Below are 12072 nucleotides of genomic sequence, written 5' to 3' on the forward strand. Positions count from 1 at the left end.
GGGGGAGGTGCTGAAGAAATGCAAAAAGACTGAAGAGGTTTTGAATGTGCATAGTAGACTAGTGGAAAGACTATGTTGGAACAACATTGGAAAGTCTATTGGAGAGATTACCTTGGAACAACATTGAAGGAGGAAGAGGTGGAAGTGGGAGAAAAAGGTAAAGAGATAAGATCATTCATAATCCATGCTCTAAAAATAAGTGGATTTTCATTTTCTATGAGATAAATGTTATGATTTTTAACCAATTCCAATGTGTGGGGTTTTCCCCCACATGACCAAGCAATTCTCAGACACAAGCTGGGTGTCCTACGGTTCAACTCAATTCAACTCACTTTCTACCTGGAGATACCATCAGATTCCACAGGTTAAGGGCTCAGTCCTACAAGACGGCCTCCAACTTCAGATACTAATTGCAAGCCCAGGTTTTCTCTTGTGCTTCTGATCAACTGACTATAGACTAGAGATTCCAACAATGCCTTTTTTGGGTTGGATTAATTTGTTAGAGAAGCTCACAAAACTCAGAGAAACGCTTTGCTTACTAGATTACCAGTTTATTATAAAAGAATGTAATTCAGAAACAGCCAGATGAAAGAGATGCATGGGGCAATGTATGTGGGAAGGGGCATGGAGCTTCCATGCCCTCTCCATGTGTGCAACTCTCCCCACATCTCCAATTGTTCACCAACACAGAAGCTCTCCAAACTCTTTCCTTTGGGGGTTTTATGGAGGCTTCCTTATATAGATATGATTGATTAAATCATTGGCCATTGGCCGTTCACTCAGCCCCTCACCTCTCCCTGGAGTTCAGGGGATGGGACTGAGATTTCCTACCCTCCATCACATGGTTGGCTCCCCTAGCAACCAGCATCCTTAGGTGATTTCCAAAAGTCATTCATTAACATAACAAAGACATGTTTATGTTCTATACTTGGGAAATTCCAAGGGTTTTAGGAGCTGTGTGCCAGAAATGGGGATGAAAACCAAATATATATTTATTACAAATCACAACATCACAAACATCAAGGTCTTATCCTAGGTTGAATTCATAGTTTGTCACCGAATTACTGAATTTTCCACCCCTTTCACCTGATCACCTTTCCCATGCCTAACCCTAAGCCTTTGTTCACTGTGGTTTCTCTCCTCTTTTCCTTCTGAAGTGCCCTCCATTCTGTTCCTCGTGCTCCAAGGCCCTTCTCAAGCTCCCTCTTATTTATGAAGCTTTTCCAGTTGAATGCAGACTTCAGATGTTTCTTCTCTAAAGTAGTATACCCATCCATTTTACAACCTGCCTTTGGACATTTGTTAATTTGCTCTATTGAACAGAGCTCTAATTATTTGTGTATTGATGACTTATCAGTAACTATATTGAAGGAGGGTACTATGTTATTCTTTTATGACTATTATAGCAAATGGTACAAACGTGTGAAAAAGGTATTTCTCTTTGGAGAGAGAGAGTGAGAGAGAGAAAGAGACAGAGAGAAGTTCTGTTTCATAATATCATAGTCATATAGTCATTTCCTGGAAAGTCACAGTTTCTCATCAGCTTGTCACATGAAATTCAAGGGATCAGTATTAAATGGTGCTCTTTTCATTAGGTATTGTAATCGGTTGAATTATTGTCCCTCAAAAGATATGTCTCAGAATGTGACCTTATTTGGAAGAAGGATCTTTGCAGATGTAATTAAGCAATTTCAAGAGCCATCAGATTCTAGAAGATGCAAAGAAAGGTTCTTCCCTAGAACATTTTAGGGCAAATGTAGCCTTGCTGACAACCTGATTTTGAACTTTGGGCCTCCAGAAATATGAGAATAAATTTCTGTTGTTTTAAGCCACAAGCTCTATTTGTTATGTCAGCCTTAGGAAACTAATACAGATTTTTTCCCCCCAAGTGGATGACATATAGCAAAATATAAGCCATTATTATATTTTAGGAAACTGAAATGTTTAAGACCTGCTTTGAAGAAGGCAAGTCTATTGGACAGAAATACAGGTATTATAAAATGTCCTGTTTTATACCATAAAATTAAGTTAAACATAAGATTTGTTAAAATATCATTCAGTAACTTGCCATTTTGGTATAATCTAGCCATCAGGAAGTCACTATCATTGCAAGTAATCCACGCCGTGTGACAAAAAATACATGTCCCATGACAGAATCTCCAGACATTGAAACAATAACTGAACACTGGAAAACAACCTCAGAAAATACCAAGAACTTCACAAAAATGCTTTCTCAGAGAAAAAGAAGAAGGAGAAGGAGGAGGAGGAAGAGGAGAAGTAGGAAAAGGAGAAGGACTTCTGCTTTCATGATGAAAGAAAAAAATCAGATTTACTCTCCTGCTTTTAACAAAGAGAGAACTGGACAAAGTATATTAAAATGCATTAAATTACTGTTTGGATGAAAGTCGTCAAAAAGTGTAAACTTGGGCTTCCCTGGTGGCGCAGTGGTTGAGAGTCCACCTGCCGATGCAGGGGACACGGGTTCGTGCCCCGGTCTGGGAAGATCCCACATGCTGCGGAGCGGCTGGGCCCGTGAGCCATAGCCGCTGAGCCTGCGCGTCTGGAGCCTGTGCTCCGCAATGGGAGAGGCCACAACAGTGAGAGGCCCGGGTACCACAAAAAAAAAAAAAAAAGGTGTAAACTTTCAGTTATAAGTATTAGAGATGTAAGGTACAGCATGATGACAATAATTAACACGGCTATATGGTATATATGACAGGTGTTAAAAGAGTAAATCCAAGATTTCTCATCACAAGGAAAAAGGGATTTTCTTCCTTTTTTAAATCTGTATGAGATGACAGATATTAACTAAACTTATTGTGGTACTTATTTGACAATATATGTAAGTAAAATCATTATGCTGTATACCTTAAACTTACACAGGTATTTCAATCATATCTCAATAAAACTGGGGGAAAACACAGTTAAGGTTATATCAAATAAAAATGCACTAAAAATACAATTAAAGGGTAAAATAATTGTAGAAACTACTGTTTCTGTACATTGGACAATGGCTAGTGCAGGACTGTGATCCTTAAGAGACTAGGAACAAATAAGGTGAGCCTTATGATTGCCCTAGATTTCTATCTGGAGTTATGTATTCTAGAACCTGGAGTAGGGAAGATGGTTTTAATCAGATCATGGCTATATCAATAATTTGAGAAGAAAGAGACTGTAATTCAAGAAGTTTAAGAAGCATGGAAATAGTGAATTGGAGTTCCAATGAGGAGGGAGCTATGTAGAAGAACACTAGAAATCTTAAGAAGGTCCTTTGAAACTTAGCTGAATAATAAGATGTAAACACATGGGATGAAACCCCATGACAATAGGCAAAAACTGACTGGGAGAGATGGGGATCCATATGTTTGCTCCAGTCACTGTGGAGAGTCCTCACTGATGACTCTTAAAACTCAATAGAGATTTAGAAAAAGCCACATTTTAGGAGGGGAGCCAAATTATACCTAGAGTAAAGGCTACCCAAGTCATATCCAAAGAAAAATAAAAAAAGATGAAGTTAAACAGCAGGTAACTTAATTGCATTCTAGAACAAAGGCCAGCACTCTTTAAAGTAGGACAACAATTACTGATCATCACCACTGTAAAGAGTACACATCCAGCATCCAGCCAAAAACTACTATGCATGCTAAAAAACAGGAAAATGAGACACATAACCAAGAGAAAAACTACCAAAATTAAGCAGAACAAGGAATCATAGAAATGATAGAAAGAGAATTGGAAGAAAAGGATATTAAAACATCTATTATAGTTTTGTTCAATTGAGTACAGAAAAACAATCATAGTGTAGAGACAAAGGAAATATTTTGAAAAGAACGAAATAGAATTTCTAGAGATGAAAAATAGGATATCTAACATGAAAAATTCACTACATGGGATTAATGGTAGATTAGATACTGCAGAAGGAACGCTAGAGAACTTTTAAAGAATGTCAATAAAAATTACCTAAAATGAAACACAGGGAGGAAAACAAGAGTGAAAAAAAATTGGAATACATTTCAGTGACCTGTGGGACAATATTAAGCAATCTAAAACTTGTATAATTGAAGTCCCAGAAAGGGGTGGTGGCAGAGCAAATATTTAAAGCTATAATGAACAATTTTCCAAATTTAAGAAAAAAACTTAACTATGTAAGATGCACAATGAACCCTAAGCAGGAAAATATACCAAGACAAAGTGAGAAGACATATGTCACCAATATCAGGAATGAAAAAGGGGTCATCAATATAAATTCTACTGACATTAAAAAGATAAGTGAATACTATGACCAGCTTTAAGCCAATACATTTAAATAATTGAGGGAAAGAATAAATTCCTTGAAAAGAGCTATGAATTACCCAACTGACTCAAAAAGAAATAGAAAATCTGAATAGCCATACATCAATTAAAGAAATTGGAATTAAAATTTTAAATGATCCCACAAAGAAATCTCCAGATTCAGATGGCTTCACTGGTGAATTCTATCACATATTTAAGGAAAAATAATACCAATATTATGTAAACTCTTATGGAAAATTGTAGGATACTGGAACATTGCTTAATTCATTTTATGAGAGAATATTACCACAATTCAAAATAATATAAGAAAAGTACAGACAAATATTCCTCATGAATTTAGACACAATAGTCCTGAACAAATACTAGCAAACCTCATCCAGTAAATCTGTAAAAAGGAAATATAACCATATGGTGCTTTCCCAGGAATGAACAGTTAATTTAACTTTTTAATTTCAATCATTATAATTCATTAAGTTAACAGACTAAGGGAGAAGAAACACTAGATATTTAACTAGATTCAGAAAAAGCATCTGACAAAATTCAACACTTATTTGTGAAATAATATCTCAGTAAACTAATGATAGAAGGGAACATTCTCATCTAGTCAAGCAGCTCATACAGCTCAATATCAAAAAAACAAAAAACCCAATCCAAAAATGGGGAGAAGACCTAAATAGACCTTTCTCCAAAGAAGACACACAGATTGCCAACAAACACATGAAAGGATTCTTAACATCACTAATCATTAGAGAAATGCAAATCAAAACTACAGTGAGGTATCACTTCACACCGGTCAGAATGGCCATCATCAAAAAACCTACAAACAATAAATGCTGGAGAGGGTGTGGAGTAAAGGGAACCCTCCTGCACTGTTGGTGGGAATGCAAAGTGATACAGCCACTATGGAGAATAGTATGGAGGTTCCTTAAAAAACTAAACATAGAACTACCATACGACCCAGCAATCCCACTACTGGGCATATACCCTGAGAAAACCATAATTCAAAAAGAGTCATATACTACAATGTTCATTGCAGCTATATTCACAATAGCCAGGACATGGAAGCAACCTAAGTGTCCATCGACAGATGAATGGATAAAGAAGATGTGGCACATATATACAATGGGATATTAGCCATAAAAGGAAACGAAATTGAGTTATTTGTAGTTAGGTGGATGGACCTAGAGTCTGTCATACAGCGTGAAGTAAGCCAGAAAGAGAAAAACAAATACCATATGCTAACACATATATATGGAATCTAAAAAAAAAAAAAAAAAAAATCATTCTGAAGAATCTAGGGGCAGGACAGGAATAAAGTCGCAGACATAGAGAACGGACTTGAGGACACGGCAGGGAGGGGGAAGGGTAATCTGGGATGAAGTGAGAGTGACATGGACATATATACACTACCAAATGTAAAATAGATAGCTAGTGGGAAGCAGCTGCATCGCATAGGGAGATCAGCTTGGTGCTTTGTGACCACCTAGTGGGGTGGGATAGGGAGGGTAGGAGGGAGACGCAAGAGGGAGGAGATATGGGGATATATGTATATGTATAGCTATACATATACATATGTATATATGTATAGATGATTTCTCTGTTATACAGCAGAAACTAACACAGCATTGTAAAGCAGTTATACTCCAATAAAGATGTTAAAAAAAAAAGAATATCTATAAAAAACTACAACTAACATCATACTGAAAAGTGAAAGATTGTTTTCTCCCTAACATTAGGAAAAAGGAAAGGGCCTCCACACTTAACATCCCTAACCAACTGTAGTGAAGTGCAATAAAGCAAAATAAATAAATAAAGACACAATGTGAAAGTAAGAAGTAAAACTGTTTTAATTAGCAAATGACATGATGACGTATGTAGAAGCTCCTAAGGAGTCTACAAGAAAAGCTACTAGGATTAACAAGTGAGTATAACAAGATTGCAGAAGATAAGATCAATATAAAAATCAACTGTATTTCTGTGTACTAGTTACGAACAAAAGGTAATTAATTTTTAACTATTCACGATTGCATCCCAAACTATGAAATATCAATACTTAGAATTTAACAAACTGCCAGGCCTGCACACTGAAAACTATAAACATTGCTGAGGAATTAAAGATCATTATGGAGGGACTTCCGTGGTGGTGCAGTGGTTAAGAATCTGCCTGTCAATGCAGGGGACACAGGTTCAAGCCCTGGTCCAGGAAGATCCCACATGCGGAGGAGCAGCTAAACCTGTGCACCACGACTACTGAGCCTGCATGCTGCAACTACTAAAGCTGGCAGGCCTAGAGCCTGTGCTCCGCAGCAAGAGAAAAGCCAGTGCAATGAGAAGCCCGTGCACCGCAACAAAGAGTAGCCCTGGCTCACTGCAACTAGAGAAAGCCTGCATGCAGCAACGAAGACCCAATGCAGCCAAAAATAAATTAAAAAATTAAAATAAAAAAGAAATCATTAAAAAAAAGATCATTATGGAGAGCAATACCATGTCATGGATTAAGGTACTCAATATTAAAAGTTACCACTTCTCCCTAAATTGACCTATTGATTCCACACTATCCCATTCAAAATCCCAGCAAGTTTTATTTTTGAGAATTGACAATCTAATTCAAAAAGTTACAGGGAAATACAAAGGACCTAGAATAGCCAAAATAACTTTATAAAAGAACAAAACTTGAGTACTTAGATTTTAAGATTTCCAAAAATCTACAGTAATCAAGACAATAGTATTGTTGAAAGAATTCACATACAGATAAATGGAGCAAAAAAAAAAAAAGTTTAAAAGTAGCCCATGCATATGTTGGTCATTTGATTTTAAACATAATAATCTAGAAAAAATAATTCAATGGGGAAAGGAGAGTTTTTTCAATAAATGGTGCTGGGAAAATTAGAAGTATCTACAAATAGATTAAAAAAAAATCGACCCTTACCTCAAAATACACAGAAAAATTAAATTCAAAATAGATCACAGGTACAAAAATAAAAACTAAAATCATAGAACTCCTGAGATAAAAATACAATAGTTTTGTTTTGAGATAGAAATATTTTCATAGGTAGTTCAAAAAGTAACAATCATTTAAAAAATGGATAAAATGTACTTCATCAAATATAAAAACAGCTTTACAGTAGTGTTTAAAATTGAAAATGCAAGGGCTTCCCTGGTGGCACAGTGGTTGGGAGTCCGCCTGCCAATGCAGGGTACACGGGTTCGTGCCCCGGTCCAGGAGGATCCCACATGCCGCGGAGCGGCTGGGCCCGTGAGCCATGGCCGTTGAGCCTGCGCGTCCGGAGCCTGTTGCTCAGCAACGGGAGAGGCCACAACAGTGAGAGGCCCGCGTACCGTAAAAAAAAAATTGAAAATGCAAGCCACAAACTTCGGAAGAGCATTTGCAATACATATATGTGATAAAGGAGGTGTATTCAGAATAAATAAAAAACTCTTAAGACTCAATAATAAAAAGTTTTAAACAAGTCAATTTTTTAAATGGGCAATCTATTCAAACATATTTCACAAAAGAAGATATACAAATGGCCTCTAAGTATCTGAAAAGATGCTTGACCTCATTAACATACCGAATATGTATTACGGAAATGCATATTAAAACCATAATGAGTACCATTATATTCCCATTCAAATGGCTACAATTTAGTTGACTGAGACTTTCAAGTGTTTGTGGAGCTACAGAATAAATGGAACTCTGATACATTGTTGTACATTGTGGGGAGTGTAAATTGGTAGGATCACTTTGGAAAGCATTGGGGGCAGTTTCTAACTCAGATTAAACATATACTTTCTATGTGACCCTGCAATTCCACTCAAGACAAATGAAACATATGCCCATGGAAACACTTATACTTTGAATGTTCATAGCAACTTTTGTTTTCTTTCTAAATGAAAGTCCAAATCTGGCATCAACAAAAGTGTCTACCTACTGTTGAATGGAATGGATAAAAACATTCTGATAAATTCACATAAATTCACTCACTGCAGTGGTAGGTAGCTTCTAAGATAGCTCCCAGGGATCCCAGCTTCCAAATGGTATTCACAGCTTTCTGTAATCCCCTCCCCATGAGTGTTATATTTCTAACTAATAAAACACCTCATTGTTAAGGGGATGTCAGTTCTATGATCGTATTACTAGAGATTGTGGCATCTTACTAGCAGACCCCCTCTCTTACTGGTTTTGATGAAGCAAACTGCCATCTCCAGGAGGCCCACAAGGCAACAAATTGAAGGAAGCCTCTGGCTAACAGCTCTCTAGTATCTGAGGCCATCAGTCTAATAACTTCAAAGAACTGAATCCTGCCAACAATCACATTAAGTGGACCCTTCCCACTGAAAGTGGGCTGTCCCCAAGTTAACTTTCAGATGAGACCTCAGTGCTGGCTGACACTGTTTGCAGGCTTGTAAGCAACCCTGAATCAGAGGATTATTCACAGAAGCTATGCCCAGATTGCTGACCCACAGAAACTCTGAGATAATTGTGTGTTGTTTTGACACTAAATTGTTGGTGATTTCTTATGCAGTAGTAGATAACTCACACTCACCAATAAGAAGGAACAGTTCAATGACATACACAATGTATTGGTTTTCTATTGGTGCATAATGAATTACCACAAACTCAGCAGCTTCAAGGAATGCCCATCTATTAATTCATAGTTCTGTCCACCAGAAGTCTGGGCATGGCATAACTGGGCTCTCTGCTCAGGTCCCACCAGGCTGAACTCAAGGTGTTGGCCATTGCTTTGATCTCCTGAGGCTCAGGGTCTCTCCTAAGTTCACTGTGGTTGTTGATAGAATTCAGTTCTTTTTGGTTGTAAGACTGAGGTTGCAGCTTTCCTTGCTGGCTGTCAACACAGGGTTGTTCTCGGCTCCTAGAGACTGCTTGGTGTTTTCTGCTATGACTCCTCTACAACATGGAAGTTCTCTCTTTAAAAGGCAATAGCAGAGCTTCTCTCAGACTTCAGATATCTCTAACTTTTTGTAAAGTCTCATCTGTTTAGTGCAGGCTCACTGAGGAAAATCTCCCTACTTAAAGTAAACTTAGAGAATTTAATTACATCTGGAAAATACCTTCACAACAGCATCTAGATTAGAGTTTGACTGAATAACTAAGAGAAGCTTAGAATCCTGTCCACCATGTCTAGAATGTGGATAAATTTCAGAAACAGTCTGCTGAGTAAAATAAGCCAGATTTAAAGAGGATACATATACGACTCCACTTACTTGAATCTCTAGGAAAGATAACTGTGATCCGTGGTAATAAAAAGCAGAAATCAATAGTTGCCTGGATCAGGGGTGGATGATTAACTGGAAGGAGGCACTAGAAACTTTTCTGGGGTGAGGGAATTATGTACCTTCATACTGAGACTGGTTACACGGGTCTACACGTTTGTTAGAGCTCATCAAACTATAAACTTAAAATGTATATTCTATATAGAGTGTACCCCAATAAAGGTCACTTATATTCTATATAATGTGTATCCCAATGAATGTCATTAAAAATAAACAATCAGCCAGCCATGTGACCTTTGCCTCACTGTCACCTTCTAAGTGTTATGCAAGGTCATCTGGTTGGTCAAACATCATTTCACCCAGAAACAAAGTTGCAAAGCAGTCTAGCAAATGCAATTTCAGTTTTAGGTACCCTTCTTCATGGTAAAGAATTGGACACTAGAAAGTAGACTGTACAGATGTTGAGCTATGCCAGGTCCTTCAGTTTAAGGTAAAAATATTTCTCCTCATTCCTTTGGTGTATTTAGCAGATTAATGAGTCAGACAAACACATACATGTATACACATGTGTATACATATACAGGCACACAATCCCCATTGACAAGCACTATAATTCATAAAGAGAAGCAATGTACATAATGATAGCTGCTTATAATAAATAGTTTTGCATGTGATTATACAGAGCTCTTTTAGCCCTTTGACTGTTCCACAAACTAAGAGGCAGAGGCCTGGTTTCAAGTCCTGAAATTCACTAACCAGAAATATTACCTCTGTGGATAAATGCCACCATAGAGATGATCACTTCTTGTTTTAAAACTGTGTTGCAGTTTTGATACCTAGGAATGGAAACTCTTCTAGGATCATATGATTCTTAATTGGAAAAAACCCCTGAGTTATACACGGATCCTGCAGACATCTTTAAAATAAAGTATTTTTTCCCTTTCATTTTTGGATCAGCTAAATTTATAGGGCAGAGATTTCTTCAACAATCTCTATTTGAATAATAGGGGTGGAGTGGGCAGGAAATGAATCAATTATTCTCAAGGCCAAGTAATCCTCCGGGATTAAAAGAAGGGTGTTTTCTCTTCCAGTCACAATCATGTGTACTCATTTATAAAAAATAAAGTACACAAATTAATAAAAAATTTTGAGCACATCTGGGAAGGATTTCCAGATGATGAGCTGTAGGAGCACACCACTCGAGAACCACTGACACAATAAATTATACAAACGGGGCAAAAAGCAAGATTGAAGGAAATCACCAATGTTCATTGATCGTGCTTCTGCAGTATATACTACACCCAGAGAGAAATGAACTTAATTAAAGCAACATTATGTAAGGGGAGCTGCTTATTTGACTTTTGCCAAACCTAGGCATATATATAGTAATTGAATTCATCTATTGATATACACAGAAATTACATATTTACCTCTAAGACAACTCTCATATGTTCTTTAAACCTAGGCTTCAGGAAAAAGTAACAAAGAAATATTCATACACCATATGTCATTCAGTACAATTCCCCTGCACCATGGGCAGAGATGGAGTTATTTCACTAGAGTTATTTCAGTGGAGTTATTTCATGGTTTTGGCCACGGAAAGTCTCATCAGACTTGAAAGTCATGTGCTCCCCTTTTCCTTGGAAGGGCAAATGTATCAGAACTGTGTCTGGTTTCAAGAAACCTCAACAGTGAGTTAAATAAGTGGTTTACTTGTCTTATGCAACAAGCCATGGATAGAAAGATCAGGGTGAGTACCGTGGCCCAGTGTCATCAAGGATCCAGATTTCTTCCATATTCTTACTGGGACCAATCCTAAAATGTGGATTTAATGCTTATGATTGCAAGAGGATTGCTCATCCAGACATCTATCTGAGAGGAAGGCAAAGGGAATAAAAGAGCATCCCAGTGAGTTTATTTCTCTTATAAAACTTTCCTGGAAGCCCTAGCAAGAGGCTTCCACTAATTTTATCTTTGGCCAGAATTGGTCTCTTGACTACTAGCTACACCTGAGGCTGCAAAGCAAAGTTTTTAGCTGAACACAATTCTCCGTAACTGGAATGGCTGTTAAGAAAGAGAGAAGTGGGTACAGAGTAGGCATTGGGTAGTGACTGTCACTGCTAGTGACTAACAAGATAAGATCTGCCATCTTGACACAGGCCTTTCCCATCTAACCTTCAAATTACACACACACACACACACACACACACACACACACACAGAGAGACATGCACTTGGGCTACTTCATTTTGCTCACTTGCATTCAATATCTATGGATTTCCTCAGTAGATTCTTTCACTGAAAGGATAAGCATACTCTTGGAGGAATATAAAAACATGCTATTTGCCCAGGTTTCTATTTCTGTAAATCAAGTGCTCAGAAGTTCAGAGGTTCAATTATTGTTTAATCAGAATTGAAATAAAAAGAGTTCTGGATGGTCCTAACTAACCTTGCAGCATATTTCCAGAGTTAATCAAAGATTAATATTTATATCAATTGAATGCATTGGAGTCAAGAAACATTTATTGAGCATCAACAATGTGC

Source organism: Monodon monoceros, unplaced genomic scaffold (assembly GCF_005190385.1).
Source record: "Monodon monoceros isolate NGI ecotype Baffin Bay Population unplaced genomic scaffold, NGI_Narwhal_1 Super_Scaffold_11, whole genome shotgun sequence".
Lineage (NCBI taxonomy): Eukaryota > Metazoa > Chordata > Mammalia > Artiodactyla > Monodontidae > Monodon > Monodon monoceros.